This window comes from Thalassophryne amazonica, chromosome 17 (assembly GCF_902500255.1).
Source record: "Thalassophryne amazonica chromosome 17, fThaAma1.1, whole genome shotgun sequence".
NCBI classification, from domain to species: domain Eukaryota; kingdom Metazoa; phylum Chordata; class Actinopteri; order Batrachoidiformes; family Batrachoididae; genus Thalassophryne; species Thalassophryne amazonica.
This window is the reverse complement of record NC_047119.1, coordinates 48,252,248-48,269,275: the sequence shown is the minus strand read 5'-3', so window position 1 is coordinate 48,269,275 and position 17,028 is coordinate 48,252,248. Positions and strand designations below refer to the sequence as shown.

Genomic DNA, 17,028 nt, shown 5'->3' with positions numbered 1-17,028 from the left:
ACACAGTTAGACAGAGACCAAGGCCATAGACTACAAGAACCCACGACTCCGGTGGCATTGCTAAAAATCATTACAATCTTTCATATACTACAAAACCAAACAAGAAAAAGAAGGACTATGTGTTCAGTGCAAGAAACCAAAGGTTTGCTGAGATTAGGGCTGCAGCTATCGATTATTTTAGTAATCGAGTATTCTATCGATTATTCTGGCGATTAATCGAGCTTTGGGATAAAAAGTACTTTTGCATTTTAACAACATCAACAGTCCAGGGTTCTCCCTAAGCAATGGCACAATGTCACTGCGTCATCACGGAGATTGTCAAATTTAGTGTATCCCTGTTTTCCTGGGTAATCATTTATTTTTTCACACCTTTACATGTTTTGGATCTTTCCTGGTGTCAGGAGCTCAGCCAAAGTCTTGACATTTTGCTGAAATGGCGATGGGATGTGGCTTTTTGTTTTTTGTTTACCCTAACTTGTAAAATTTAACCATTTTAAGTTTTTTTTTTTTTAAGGTTGGTGAACTGGATACCTGCGTGACTTTTTTAATCTCTCTTTCTCTGTGATTCAGTCAATCCATTTCAGCTGGAGGTTGAAAATGCAAGCCTCGCAGTCAGGTTTTTTTTTAAAATTATTATTATTATTTTGAGTTACCGTGTTGGTGAAGCGTTGTGTGTTGCCCAAAAAATCGAAAATTAAAAAGTGAAACGCTCAGTGCGTGTCTGAGCAAAACGCAGAAGGAAGACGAGTGGACTTCTTCCAGAGACTGTCAGAGGTGGCTGGGACGGAGCTGTGAGGGGAATACTGAGCCACTCACACCAGGCAGAGAGAGGCAGCCACCTCCCCACGTAGAGCGGAGAGCAAGCAGCGGACGAAACGGTGTTTTGTTTTATAAACAAACACACTGCTTCACTTTAAATGCACAGTAAACTATTTTAGATGATCAGCCTGTACCGTTTTTCTCATAAAAGGCTTTATTTTACTCGCGTTGGAAAGCTGTAGCTTTTGTGCTAATTTGAGTAGCGCTTACACGGCTCATGCATGCTCGTCTTCTTCTGTTTGTTTTTCTTGGGACGTTACAGCGCCACACACAGGCGTGGCATATGTACTACAACGTTAAACGAAGCTTCGAGGCACAAAATTTGTCTCGAACATTTTTTGTAATCGAATTACTCGAGTTACTCGACTAATCGTTTCAGCCCTAGCTGAGATTAAGACATCTTTGGCAATAGTGCCACCCTTTCCCTGCCTTGTATTGTTCAGGCACTGTACATTTTTTTGTTTGGTACCCAAAATAATTTTTGTTGACAAAAGCAAGACTTAAAAGTTGACTATCCAACAGAGACGAGATACATCTCAGCCAAGTGGACAACTGACCAATTCAGCAAACCTCCATCCAATTTCCATAGCCGACACTCTGAGTGAGCTGAAACATTGTGAGCAGTGCCAGTGTGTCCAGTAGCGCGTGAGCGAGCAAGCAAGGGGGTTATATTCATATACTGTTCTGCACTCATGATGTTCTGCACTCATGATGGATGCATTAGACAAATGAGACATATCAGTGTGCAACACTGGAGAGTCCACACTTACGTTACGTGCTGTCAATGGCGTAATGATCCTGTTTAATAAATTTGTAATGTTGGCCATAAAACTGTGGAAAGATTCAATCCACCACAACGTGAAGTGAAGATGAAATTGTCTGTTTTATCCGGACGGTTATCACTGTTACCGCTGCCTCTGCATGGTGGATGAACGTGTGATAAAGTCCTTTGACTCTGATGAAGCCACTTACGGGTGACAAAGCAAAGCATGTAGTCGTTCAGGTCAGAGTATCGAAGCGCCAAATGATAGCAACGGTGCAAGGATGTATACTGAGATATCAGAGTCATGCAGATTTCTGCACAATATCAGTGTGAAATGAAATGCAGCAGATTTAATCACACTTAGGACACGGCACTGTGACTCTGAAGGTGCTTTTCTACAGCTGCTGAGGTCGAGATGAGAAACAAGCACATTTACTGCAGCAGTAATCTGTTGCAGACGACTAATTCCTTCATGAGATCATTTTCCCGACTGTTCAATTTCTCCAAGCCATAAGCCACCTTATTAAGAGAGCAAAGCACTGCGCTTTTGTTCTGATAATACACCCAAGTGTTCCTATTAAAAGCTCATCTCAACAACTTTGATAGAGTACAAAAACCCGGCAATTAAAGGCTTTAGGACCGTTATGAAATGTGATTCTGCTTTCAGAACTGCCCCACAGCTCCAGGACAAATGTAAATTATTCAAAGGATGTGACACTACAAAGTGTTGAACATTAACTGATTAAAGCAAAAAAACAAACAAACTGCAATACCAAGTTTAGCTTTTTAAGAGCAGCTGAGAGTTTCTTTATAAGCTTTGGCTTGTTTTTGGTGTCTTACATAATTTAGTGTTATTATCTACAAAAGGGCATGTGAACCACGCTACAGTGGAGGTATTAAAGCCTCTCTAGATTATTCTCCGGTGTTGCAAAGTTGTGAAGTTAGCTGTCTGGAGACAATCTGCAAAAACAGCCCGAACTTTGTTTTAAAAACCAAATCAAATGGAATGAGTGTTCTTTAAAATTGGAAATCAGCATATTTATTTTAATGTGTGGTTCTGCTATTTCATTGTTTAAATGCACCATTTTGTGGCAGATAATGTGGGCAAGAGACCAATAAATGTTTACCAACAATCAATGATACATAAATGTTACACATTCACTTTGCATAATAAGAAACAACAGCTGCTGCTGTTGCTAAAATGTTATTACGCAAATTTTCACTCATGCACAGTCAAAAATATGAAGCCATTCACAATATTTCAAGCAACCACTCAGTTCTAATATGTGAACAGGAACAAGTCTTTATCTTATTGGTGCAATCCAAGCTGTCAATGTGTTAACTAGAGTAGAAATAGAGAGCGTTCCTGCACCAGGGTCCAATAATCCACCAGACCTGCATTCATATCTGCATCCAGACCAAAGTGTGCTGGCATGTCGTCATTACATGTGCAATAGTTTTTCATCTATTGAACAGAAATGTTTGAAAATATTCACTCTTGCATGAAAGTTAAAACAAACTCGATCTAAAAACAGATGATCAATGCAAACACATAGCAGAAACTAGAGCTACTGTAATAATCGTATACTGGGGCCAGTGTTTAAATGTATTGTTTTTAATGAATATTGTGACACCATGAAAATTCAATGACTGCCTGCAGAAATAATGATGTCTAGCAGGAGAGCAACAAATGAGATAGATAACATCAAGGATTACAGTTTATTATTCTGATTTTTTTTTCTTCAAAGATAAACATTGACCATAGTTTCCATTCATTACATTAATTTAATTACATAATTAGTGTGAACAGCCATGTAATTATGTATAAGGATATGTATCGAATTGTGATAGGTGTATCATAGGATATATGGTATCTTGTTGCTCGTGTATCATTCCTCTCCCAGCGAAAACTATAAATTTTTGAAAACAAAAAAGGTGGATTTTCATCCATCCATCCATTCATTTTCTTCCGCTTTATCCAGAGTCGGGTCGCGGGGGCAGCAGCTTAAGCAAAGCCGCCCAGACCTCCCGATCCACACACACCTCCCCCAGATACTCCGGGGCAACCCCAAGGCCTTCCCAAATCAGCAGAGAGACGCAGTCCCTCCAGCGTGTCCTGGGTCTTCCCCGGGGCCTCCTCCCGATGGGACGTGCCCGGAACACCTCTCCAGCGAGGTGTCCAGGGGGCATCCGGAAAAGATGCCCGAGCCACCTCAACTGGCTTCTTTCGACGTGGAGGAACAGCGGCTCGACTCCGAGCTCCTCCCGAGTGACCGAGCTCCTCATCCTATCTCTAAGCGAGCGCCCAGCCACCCTGCAGAGGAAACTCATCTCGGCCCCTTGTACTCGCGATCTCGTTCTTTCGGTCATGCGCCAAATCTCATGACCATAGGTGAGGATCGAAACGTAGATCGATCGGTAAATCAAGAGCTTTGCCCCCCTGCTCAGCTCTCTCTTCATTGCGACGGTCCGATAGAGCGAACGCATCACTGCAGATGCTGCACCGATCCATCTATCGATCTCACGCTCCATCCGTCCCTCACTCGTGAACAAGACCCTGAGATACTTAAACTCCTCCACTTGAGGCAAGGACACTCCACCGACCTGGAGAGGGCAAAGCACCTTTTTCCGGTCGAGAACCATGGCCTCGGATTTGGAGGTGCTGATTTTCATCCCGGAAGCTTCACGCTCGGCTGCAAACCGCCCCAGTGCACACTGAAGGTCTTGATTTGACGAAGCCAACCGAACCACATCGTCCGCAAACAGCAGAGATGAGATTCTGTGGTTCCCAAACCAGACCCCCTTTACACCCTGGCTGCACCTAGAAATTCTGTCCATAAAGATAATGAACAGAACCGGTGACAAAGGGCAGCCCTGGCAGAGGCCAACATGCACTGGAAACAGGTTTGACTTACTAACGGCAATGCGAACCAAGCTCCTACTGCGGTCGTACAGGGACCGGATAGGGTGCCCCGAGGGACACGGTCAAACGTCTTCTCCAGATCCACAAAGAACATGTGGACTGGTTGGGCGAACTCCCATGAACCTTCGAGCACCCAATGGAGCGTGTAGAGCTGGTCCAGTGTGCCGCGACCAGGACAAAAACCACACTGCTCTTCCTGAATCCGAGGTTCGACTATCGGTCGAATTCTCCTCTCCAGTATTCTGGAATAGACCTTACCGGAGAGGCTGAGGAGAGTGGTCCCCCTGTAGTTGGAACACACCCCCCGGTCTCCCTTCTTAAACAGAGGGACCACCACCCCGGTCTGCCAATCCAGAGGCACTGTCCCCGACCGCCACGCGATGTTGCAGAGGCGTGTCAGCCAAGACAGTCCCACAACATCCAGAGACTTAAGGTACTCAGGACGGATTTCATCCACTCCAGGAGCCTTGCCACCGAGGAGCTTTCTAACCACCTTGGTGACTTCGGCCTGGGCAGTCCCCAGTCAGAGCGCTATCTAGTATCCCTCCCAGCGACTCCAAGAAGGTCGGGTACTATGCACTGCCACTTGGCCCACAGGCCGAGACAACAGTGAGAGACCTGTCCCCAACCCGAAGGCGTAGGGATGCGATCCTCTCGTTCACCGAGGTGAACTCCAACACATGGCAACTGAGCTGGGGAGCAATAAGCAATGCGACCCCAGCTCTACGCCTCTCCCCGTGGGCAATGCCAGAAAAGTGGAGCGTCTAGCCCCTCTCCAGGAGTTGGGTACCAGAGCCCAAGCTGTGCGTGGAGGTGAGCCCGACTATCTCTAGTTGGTATCTCTCAACCTCCTGCACAACCTCAGGTTCCTTCCCCCCCAGCGAGGTGACATTCCACGTCCCAACAGCCAGGGGCTGTGAGCGCGGACCGGGCTGCCGGGCAACCCGCCCTCGACCGCCACCCAATAATCTCTGCACCCGACCCCCATGGCCCCCTCTGCAGGTGGTGAACCCACAGGAGGGCGGGCCCACGTCGCTCTTTCGGGCTGAGCCTGGCCGGGCCCCATGGGCTAAGGCCCGACCACCAGGCACTCGCGCACGAGCCCCAACCCCAGGCCTGGCTCCAGTGTGGGGTCCCGGCTCCGCCATACCGATGTCTCGGTCCTTGATTTTTTACTGGTCATGGGAGCTTCTGAACTGCCCTTAGTCTGACCCGTCACCTAGGACCTGTTTGCCTTGGGAGACCCTACAAGGGGCACAAAGCCCCCGACAACATAGCTCCTAGGATCATCTGGGTATGCAAACTCCCCCACCACGATAATGTGGCAGCTAGAGGGGGGGTGGTGGATTTTCATTTATTTTTTATTCATTCTACATACCAGCTTACCCCAATTAAGGGTCAAAGGCGGTTGGATCCTATCCCATCAGTCAGACGGTGAAGCGGGGTACACCCTGGACAGGACACCAGTCACAGGGCAAAATGGTGGATTAGAATAATAAATGTGATTTAAGAAAAAATAATCTTGTTTCGACCAAACAATAATCCAAATTACATGTGTTTTGATAATTATACATACAGATTATCAAATTTAATCTATTTCCATATAGTTTAAACCGGTTTGTAGCTTTGTAAAACTGGTACAAAAGCAGCTAAAATCTGATTTATCATACATTTAAAGCACATTATCACTTTAAAACAGCCTGTTCTTACCGTTATCTTAAAGCCGCTTTAAACCGGTGATACAGCTGGTCTAAAACGTTTCAACAATTCTGTTATCTTTGGTGTGAAATAATTTAAAAACACTCAAAAGAGTTTCTGACAAATCAAACACAAACAATTAACGTATCTGCGCACTGACCCAGCACTCCTCCAGCATCAGCCCATTGTCTTTTTAAACCAAAGTTGCCTAAATACAAGTGGTGCCAGAAAAAAAAATCGATTCACGTCCGAATCGCGATTCTTATTTATTACAATTCTGAATCAATCTGAAATGTCCAAGAATCGATTTTTAAAAAGTATTTTTTTAAACATTTTCTTACTTGCTGCGTGTACTGTTTGTCAGGCAACGGCTTCCGTACTACAACATCCCCATGAGGGGAGGGTCTGGTGTGCTTCTAACATTCGTGAGCTGTAGCTTAGCATGGCGGACGAAGAGCTAATTCAGTCAGCACCGTCTTTGCTGAAGGCAAATGTTTGAGTGCATTTTGAATTTTATTATTTGCTGCGTAAGAAGGAGCCTGACATGACTTATACAGTGTGCAAAATCTGCAAAATGAAAGTCAAGTACTTCGGAAACACTTCAACTCCGCAAGCCCACATCCTACTCTATGACCCGGAGCTAAAAGGAGCGGAGCAGCGGTATCTGCTGACGACTGACCAGCGCTTCGCTAAACTGCCAGCCAACTCTGAACGAGCAAAGCAGATAAGTAAATTTACATCTAGAATCACTTGATTAACCTTGTAAAGCTGCATTTTCTTAAACATAAACATTTTTTAAGTAATATAACAATTTCTCAGAGCTGTTTGAATCGAAAATCGATTCCGAATCGAATTGTCACCCCAAGAATCGGAATCGAATTGAATCATGAGTTGTTGTATGATTCACATCCCTACTAAATACCCACCCTAAATTTTGTAATTTTGTGACCCCAACATACCGTGAAAAGCAAAAGAAAGCAAAAAGATTTTGCAATGTATTTCTTGTTGCTTCCATGTCTTCCACGACGGTCTTTTAGATAAAAAAAGCTGTAAATAAAATAATGCTAAAGCTTTAGTTTTCAATTATTATTTTTGATTCATTAATTATTTTATACATTCACGTAACAGTTTTATTTTCTCAGTAGTAGTTGCATGACAATGATGCCAAATTTGAGTACAAACTGGTGAGTTTGTCATTTATTTTTTATTTGTGATAAATCAGACATTTTATTGAAATTGGCGGCCCGATGATTGGCCATGCTCGTGCAATGGCCCACCCCATCTCCAGGTAGAACTTTAAGTAGAATGTCTGTTGTGTGGTTTGCCGAAGAGGAGGTACTGCTGGCCCACCACCAGATGGCGCCCTGCCAGGCTGGCACCTTTTGCCCTGCAGAAGGCGCACGGACCTGGTGGTACCACCAGGTGCGCCCCGTTAGGCCGTCCGCAGCTGTTTGTCATCTTTCATCCAACATCCATAAAAGCCTGGAAGCAACACCATAACTCTGCCGAGTTATCAGCTTACCACACAGGTAAACCGACTCAGCCGTTTTGTGCCGTACGCACATGTTTTTGCTTCTGAAGTCTTTGCAGTCTTAACCTTTTGTATACTTGCAGCTTGGAGCTGGGTTTGTGGAAGTTTGGGAGGAGCTGGCGTTTCCACTCCTCACTTTCATATTTCTAAGTATTACATTAGGCACTGCACATACTCAGTTTTTCCTGCTCTCTGGGAGTGGAGGATTTTTCCCTCAGGAAGGAACTATACTCAACAAAAATATAAATGCAACACTTTTGGTTTTGCTCCCATTTTGTATGCGATGAACTCAAAGATCTAAAACTTTTTCCACATACACAATATCGCCATTTCCCTCAAATAATGTTCACAAACCAGTCTAAATCTGTGATAGTGAGCACTTCTCCTTTGCTGAGATAATCCATCCCACCTCACAGGTGTGCCATATCAAGATGCTGATTAGACACCATGATTAGTGCACAGATGTGCCTTAGACTGTCCACAATAAAAGGCCACTCTGGAAGGTGCAGTTTTGTTTTATTGGGGGGGGATACCAGTCAGTATCTGGTGTGACCACCATTTGCCTCATGCAGTGCAACACATCTCCTTCGCATCATCCGTGAAGAGAACACCTCTCCAATGTGCCAAACGCCAGCGAATGTGAGCATTTGCCCACTCAAGTCGGTTACGACGACGAACTGGAGTCAGGTCGAGACCCCGATGAGGACGACAAGCATGCAGATGAGCTTCCCTGAGACGGTTTCTGACAGTTTGTACAGAAATTCTTTGGTTATGCAAACCGATTGTTTCAGCAGCTGTCCGAGTGGCTGGTCTCAGACGATCTTGGAGGTGAACATGCTGGATGTGGAGGTCCTGGGCTGGTGTGGTTACACGTGGTCTGCAGTTGTGAGGCTGGTTGGATGTACTGCCAAATTCTCTGAAACGCCTTTGGAGATGGCTTATGGTAGAGAAATGAACATTCAATACACAAGCAACAGCTCTGGTTGACATTCCTGCTGTCAGCATGCCAATTGCACGCTCCCTCAAATCTTGCGACATCTGTGGCATTGTGCTGTGTGATAAAACTGCACCTTTCAGAGTGGCCTTTTATTGTGGGCAGTCTAAGGCACATCTGTGCACTAATCATAGTGTCTAATCAGCATCTTGATATGGCACACCTGTGAGGTGGGATGGATTATCTCAGCAAAGGAGAAGTGCTCACTATCACAGATTTAGACTGGTTTGTGAACAATATTTGAGGGAAATGGTGATATTGTGTATGTGGAAAAAGTTTTAGATCTTTGAGTTCATCTCATACAAAATGGGAGCAAAACCAAAAGTGTTGCGTTTATATTTTTGTTGAGTATATGTTTTTGCTGACTGTTTGCTGGGTGTACACACACCCACCTTAACCTGTTTTTGCTCCTGCCAGCAGTACCGGTCCGACAGCCTCGAGCGGTGGCCACCTGGGGAGTCAGGTCTTGGCAGCTCTGGTGTATTGCAGGCCTCCAGCTGGCGGTGGAACTTCGTGGGTCCCGGCTTTTCTCTGGATAGGCATCTCCTACCCTCAGGCCTGCCCACGTGTCACCTTTGTTTATTAATTGGACAAAGCATATTCTACTCTGTTGAACTTTTGCATAATAAATTGTTATTTATTCGTACTCCTATTGACCGTTCATTTACGCCCCCTAACGTGGGTCCGTGCATTTCACTTTCCCAACAATGTCCTGGGGACGCCTACGTGAAGATATGGTAATAAATGATCAAAATTAGTAATGAATCTTTTCCTGCTGTTCGATGATTATTTTGTTCACCAACTAAACAAAATATCTTCATCAACTCTACAGGAACCTATAAATCAGATGTAGAAATATTTAATTACTCATGTCAACCGCATCCATACATCCCCTGTTACTGACTGTGGGACTTAAGAGCCTAAAATTTATGATTATGAATTTACAGCCTGCTACCATGAATCCTGCGGTACTGTTGCGAAACCGTGTGAATGGTTAGGGGTTGCTGTAAGCCCTGAGGGTGTGATAACGGTGGTGGAGTGGAGTGAAGTGTTTGGCGAGGACAGGTCTAACTGGCAGCTCTGAGAACTCGGCAGTGTACCCATCCAGCCTGGCCTCTTCCTGGGGAAAGGGCTCGTTTTAGAACATGCAGCGCCAGGTGGCGGACAGCCGGCACAGTGATGAAAATGGCATCGCTTTCAACTTCACATGGCTCTGACTGCCAGCTCGACACAAACACAGAGGAGCCCTCCACAGGCGGGAAACGTCTGAGCGTCTCGCAGCGCCCGCCATTTGTGTGACTGTGAACAATCTATTAACAATCAATTATACTATGTATAAAACATTTGTGCGAGCGTGTGTGTATGACATCTCTATATCCCAGCATCCCTTTGGGCAGCGACAGACATAGCCAGCTTTATGTGAGTGTAAAATGATTTTAGATACAGTTACTGTTGGCAACGTTGTCCCATTTGGGCGACTTATGATAATGAAACACATCTCTGTGCTTGACTTTTCTGAGAAAACCAGTCACATTTTGTCAGCTCGTGTGAACTCCCTGGAGCCCACACAGTTTATTTGCTTTTTTTTTAATTATCTGCTGTGACTCAATTTTCATTCCACCTGCAAATCCAGCACCTCTATGCAAACAGCACAATCATGGTTACTAGCTGAAAGACCTCAAAATACATTTTTTGCAATATAATGAATTTATATCATAAATTATAACTGGATAAAAAAATGTTCACAACATGAATTTTCTGTTGGAGTGATGGCCATGAAACCTCGATGCTGGAAATGAAATAAACTGACGAACAAAGTAAATTAAACATGCATACAATGTCAACCACTCCTGCTCCTAATGCCCATCATGAATGTGATTTTAGCATGTAAGCAAAGCAACTGTGCATTTAACGACTAAATCGTGGAACTTTCTCCATGTCTCCTGCATACTCAAGGCTCTTGAGCGTTCACTGACCACCACTGCACATATTATTAGCAAATTTATGATCACACATATCGCCAATTAAACTGCATTTTGACATCATGATGTTAACCCTAGTGCAGAACTACATTTTGGCCCATACATATTACGACAGAACCACAGTTACCATAATTTAGACTCAGTGCACAACTTATTTCAGCTGAACACAACAGTGGGTGATTTCACTGCCATTTATTCAAAGTGGTCATGGGTCACGTCAGGGTCCTAACAGACTCTGTTACGGGTAGCAGTGTAACCCAGTACAACCTGCCACATGGACGGGTAGTCTGCATCTAAACTGGCTACACCCACAAGCGTTTTCGCTGGTGGAGAGGGTGGCATGACACCCAGCAAGATGAAACGCATGACTTGTCAAAGGGCGTAAGAGCTCAACTTGAGCCAATAGCCACCATGCAACAGCAACAAGATGTTTTCTGTGGCCATCTCGCTGACGCACATCATGATGATACCAACATCAGGCTAAACATGGGAAACAATGCGTGTGGGCGTGCTGACTTTGTGGATGCCACTGGAGTGTGTTGGGCTTAAATCATATCCATCTGCTGTATCACTGGCAGACGGGCAGCTCCCCTAGCATCACAGTGGGAGATCTGATTTATTGTAACATGAGCCCTTATGGCAGAACAGAAATCTGGCCACAAAGCAGTCACAGAATCGTGTTTGATGAAAGGCCAATCTCAAGTTCAACCTATTGACCCACATCATCAAGGGAAGCATCCTTCCCCAAGGAAGAGAGACGGCACAGGGAAGATGACGAGATCTTCTGAGTCCTAAACTTGAAGAGCCTGCCATTAAAAATAAATAGATGGCACACTGAGATGCGCTCCCTCTGAAGTGAAAGGTTTGCCTGGAAAACACAGCAAGCCAAATTCTGTTTGAACAAATCAAACTGATCAAACAGTTTTCTGAGAAGAGGAAAGAAGGCATGAGGGGAAGAAAATATTTAAAGACAGAATTTATTTTAAATTGTTCTGGTCCAGCGGATGTGACATGTTTATTCAATCTCCAATTTCTCACATGTACCATTAAAGGGGGAAATTGGAGCATGCACACTTCTGCTGCATGAGAACAGCCATTTCTATCTTGGGATTACCAAGATTATAGTAAATAACATCATGCTTGCCTCCCAACAAGAAGGTCTCTGGTTCAAGGACACCTGTGACCCGCAATACCTGGACCTCTGAAGTTGCAACAGGAAGGGCCACATCAACAAAGGGTTTAATGTCAGATCCTCTGTGGACAAAGTGTATGAAAATAACCAATGCTACGTGCATTTTAAAATAAAAATGAGATGTGAGGCTATAGAGATGGTAAACTGTGACATGGAAGGTCAAGAATCTGCAGGTTTTCGCACAATTCCTGAATAAATTGGCCTTATGACATGAATGAGGTTGGCATCATTTTTTTTAAATCAAGGTAAATGGAAATTAAATCACCCAACTGCTGTGCGATGTTACATGCATTTTTGCAAAATAACCTGTGCTGTCGTCCTTCAAATACTAAGCTATCACTCTCAGATTCTCAACGCCATCATCTCCTGTCAGCCTAGAACTGTGTGTCACTATGCACTCTGAAATGTGCAAGCTGTCAATGCGCATTTACGCTACAACATCACATAAACAAAGCTGAAGTTAAAATGAGCTGTTGCACGGGCTCAGCACAATGACCACCTTCACGCCATTCGTTTCCCCTTGAATGCTACTCAGCATCCCTGAAGAGTGTCCATGCACACTGTCCAAAATAATAATAAACATGACATACAAAGAACGAAATGAGGGAAGGAGGACAGAGGACAGAAAAAACCTGATGACCTCCACATTGTGGTATTATCTTTGTCGTTTATCAAGTGAAAAAGGAAATCATTCCAGAGGCAATATATCATTGGTCATCGAAACCATTACTCAGACGAGCAGCTTCCCCGCCAGCGGAGGACGGAGTCTCGCTCGAGAAGCTAGGGAGCAGCTGGAGTTCAAACTACATGTATTACTCAGACAAATGCTCCATTTCACGTCCAGATATGATGAATATTGGATTCATTGACCAAAGAATAAAATATAATAAATAAAACAAAACAGAAGAGAAGAGAAAAATCTAAGCTTTACTGTTGTTAAGAAAAAAAAGACTGATTTGGCATTATTTACCTTTTGATTTTGGGAGGATGGGGGGAGGCTCTCACCTGCTTAGAGAAATTTATACTTAAGAAAGACAAACATCTGGTCTTTTTATTTATTGTTTTTATTGCAGTGACATTTCACCAACTACACAAACAACTTTGTGTAGATGAAAAAAAAAAAGAAAAACATCCTCAGGTAGAGTTTTCATCTGGTGAATTACCTTTAACTACCACCAATAGCCGTTTGTTCACCTGTGCTGAACTTTGTTGGAGTACCACTACAGGTGCTGTTTCACCAAAGTACAAATAACAAGGAAACGCCATGTAAGTCCAAACCTGTTAAAAAAAGACCTCTTGAAGAGAAAAAACACATATCAGCTGTACTGGAGCATAAGTTGGACCTTGTTCTGTATTATCAGCTATATAATTTGAGTTTTTTTTTTTTTTTTTTTTTGCATTCCTGTAGTGTACTTTTTATTATTACCATTAATTATTTTATTATTAGGAATTTGGAATGTATTTTATTTAGTTGTTTGATTCATTGGAAAGTTCAAGATGAATAGTCATCATAACTATTATTATTAATAATGAATGTGTGGGTTTTTGTCTGATATTCTGTGTGTTCATACCCTGTGTATTGCTATCCAATGCTGCTGGAACCTCAATTTCCCTGAGGGAGTTTTCCTAAAGGATTAATAAAGTTCTATCTAATCTAATCTAAGTAATAATATATTTGTAATAAATGATAAATGTGATGCAGTGTATGTGTATCATGCAATACTCTCTTACAAGGCTTTACAAACAATAATCAAACTGATTTTGAAATGGTTTATTCCTCAGCAGGACATACAGCGCCTGAATATATGCCCTATTAGTACATGAGAAGCCTTGTAGATCCAGTTAAGTCACATTTAAGACATATCCTTTGAGTTTTGAAAAGAAAAACATAAAGCAGACAGTTTGAGAACTGATGCTAAAACTGACAGAACAAAAATCCATCCGGCTAGCTGACGAAGGAAAAACAGCCAGATGGCTGCAGATATCCAATATGAGTGATATGGATCATCATAATCAACCAGTAATCCTTTGTTTTCATCCAACATGCAAATTGATGCATATGCTCGACATGCAATGTTAAACGACATCTTCATCCTTGTACAATGTGCATCTTCATTTCATGGGATCTTACTCTGAATTTTGTGCCTGACCTGTATACCTAGTGATACAGGTCTGACCTCAATGGGCATTTACACGGGAAAGGTTGCACAAGGCTTTTTTTGCAAACTTTCCTGTGAAAATGCTCAATAAGTATTCTTAATAGATATATATTTTCCCACCATATGAAAGTAAATTTTTGACTAACAGAGGGCCTACACTGCAAGTAGTCAAGGAATATGAATATAACTGACAGTGAATTACTGTATCTCTGCATTAAGATAAAACCATCACAGACTAAACATTTAGCTGATTAACCGATTACACGACCAACACAAATAGTTGATTAATTACATAAATTACGGAATTTACCACAAAAGAAAAACAATATCTGACAAGTTCCAACTTACTAAATGTGAGAATGATTTATTTATTTAGTTTGCTAGTTATGGATAAACTGGTTTTGACAGTATAAAACTATTTTTAACAGGCTAAGGAATGGTTTTAAAATGCTTCTAAACTGCTACATACATGCAAAATTTCTGTAAACCAGACAACAAAAAGTCCTGTTTTTAAACGAGCTCTATAATAATTCTTACATACCCAACAAGCTTTGAAATCAAGATGACAAGTAATCAGTTTTAGTTAGATTAATTATTAATTATTATTATTAATTATTATTATTATTATTATTAGTAGTAGTAGTAGTAGTAGTAGTAGTAGCAACAGTAGTTGTAGTAGCAGTAGTAGTACTTCTTGTTGTTGTTGTTGAGTAAATCTAATTTCATCATTTCATAAATCTAATCATCTGCAGACAGGACTGTATATTTGAGTGCAGTTTATTTCTAAACACTTCAAAAAGAAATTACTCTTCCACTGAGAAACTCTTCCAGCAGATTGCAGATGAAATAAAAATGTTTGTAAATCCAAAGCGACACTCGTTAATTCAGATGCATGGCTGTTATTTACTTCTCTCGCATTTTAACATCATGCAGATCTCGTAGGAGGTTTGTGACTTGTGAGAAGAAGAAAAAAGTTTTTAAAATGGATGAGACTGAACATATGATGGCCATCTATCAAAAAACACTCGATGGTGCAGTTTGGTTGGCAACATCCGTAATTAAAACCTTCCCTTCAGCCGTTTCCCACCTCACAGGAAATTCACTAGATCTGCTGCTGGTGAATGAAGAGACGCCAAAAAAGTCTGCCTCTGAGGAATTTGTTGTCTGCACTATGTATGCAACCATGTACAATCCCACTCAGGGGAACAACTTTTCAAACTTGTGATGCGGTCCATGGTGTGGTTGAGTGGACTCTGGCATGCGTTTGATTAGCAGGAAGCCAAAATTGCCAGAATGACTGTCTGGCTTGTTTCCGACTGCGTTTGCATTGATCTTAGAGCCGCACCTCTCTCTGGTCTCAGCCTTGCAGCGTCACATGGTAGGGGGGTGTCAACAGGGAACAGTTCCACAAAGAATGATGTGTCGTGGTGGTGACTGCTGGATGCATTACGGAAAGATGCAGTGGAGCTGCACCCATCAGTTCCAGCAGAAAGGACACACAAATTATTTCCAGCTGAACGGCTTCTGATTTTCCTGAAAGAAACTGAAAACGGGTGACACTTCGTAATGTGGCAGGAAGTGCATGTGCTGTTTTAAGGTCAGCACCGCCGTTTGCCTATTACACAGCACATTGTTCTTTTTAAGTAAAAGTGCATGTACTAGCAAAATGACAAAGTACAACTGATGGAGAGGAAAAAAACACTGATTATTAACTGATTTGCAATCTAAATTTTTTATTTTGTCTCCTGCAAAGCTAAAACATGCTTTTGTAATGTCTGTCTCTCTGTCTGTGGCAATATCTTCAAAATGCAAAGAACATTTGCAATCAGACTTGCTGGATAATCTCAGTTTTGGAATGTAAGTAAGTAAGTAAGTAAGTAAATTTTATTTATATAGCACCTTTCACAGACAAGAGCCACAAGGTGCTTCACAACATAAAAGCAGAGTACACCACACAAAACATCAGACAATGGCCGAGACATAAAAACATAAAACATAACATAGGATCACAGAGCAGCCTAAAAGCTAAGCAAACGCTTGAGTAAAAAAGAAAGTCTTAAGGTGAGCGCAGAGAGTGGGAGACCATTCCAAAGCCTGGGAGCAACAGCCTGGAAGGATCGCTCTCCTCTGGTTGCAAAATGGGTGCGAGGAACCATCAACAGATTTTGGTCCACAGACCTCAAAGCCCTGGCAGGGGCATAAGGCTGGATGAGGTCACAGATATAGGGAGGCGCCTGGCCATGTAGAGCTCTAAAAGTTAAAACCAAAATTTTAAAATTGATCCTGAAGGACACTGGCAGCCAATGAAGTTCCTTTAAAATTGGGGAAATATGAGTCCTTCTGTTAGCTTGTGTCAGAATTCTTGCTGCAGAGTTCTGTACCAACTGCAGTCGACGCAACTCCTTCTTGTTTAGACATGAAAACAAACTGTTACAATAGTCTAAACGTGTTGACACAAAAGCATGAATAATAAGCTCTAAATCATTTCGAGACACCATTTTCCTGAGCTTAGAGATATTTCTTAATTGAAAGAAGCAATTCCTCGTCAGCTGTTTACAATGCTGTACCAATGACGTCTTTGTCAAAAATGACACCCAGGTTTCGAAGACATGATTTAGCAGACTGGCCCAGGTCTCCCAAGTACTGCTGAATACCTGGAATATGTGCATCAGGGGCAATAACCAATGTCTCTGTTTTGTCTGCGTTAAGCTGAAGAAAGCTATTCGTTAGCCATTGTTTAATTTCCGCCAAACAATGGAGGAGGGAATCAAGCCTCTTAATCTCAGATGGCTTAAAGGAGCAGTAAAGCTGGATGTCATCCGCAAATAACTGGTAAGAGACATCAGTAAATCTTTGAATGATCCTACCTAAAGGGATCAAGTACAATAAAAACAAAATGGGGCCCAATACAGAACCCTGAGGGACTCCACATAACAGGTCCGCAGACTCTGACCTTATCTGGTTAGC

The 17,028-nt window shown here is 42.7% G+C and overlaps 1 protein-coding gene across 11 annotated transcripts in view; it reads right to left on the bottom strand.

Annotated features, from left to right (window-relative positions):
- The window catches only part of vav2 (vav 2 guanine nucleotide exchange factor), a 544,057-nt gene that overhangs the window by 202,966 nt on the left and 324,063 nt on the right, over positions 1-17,028 (bottom strand). The window lies entirely within an intron of this gene.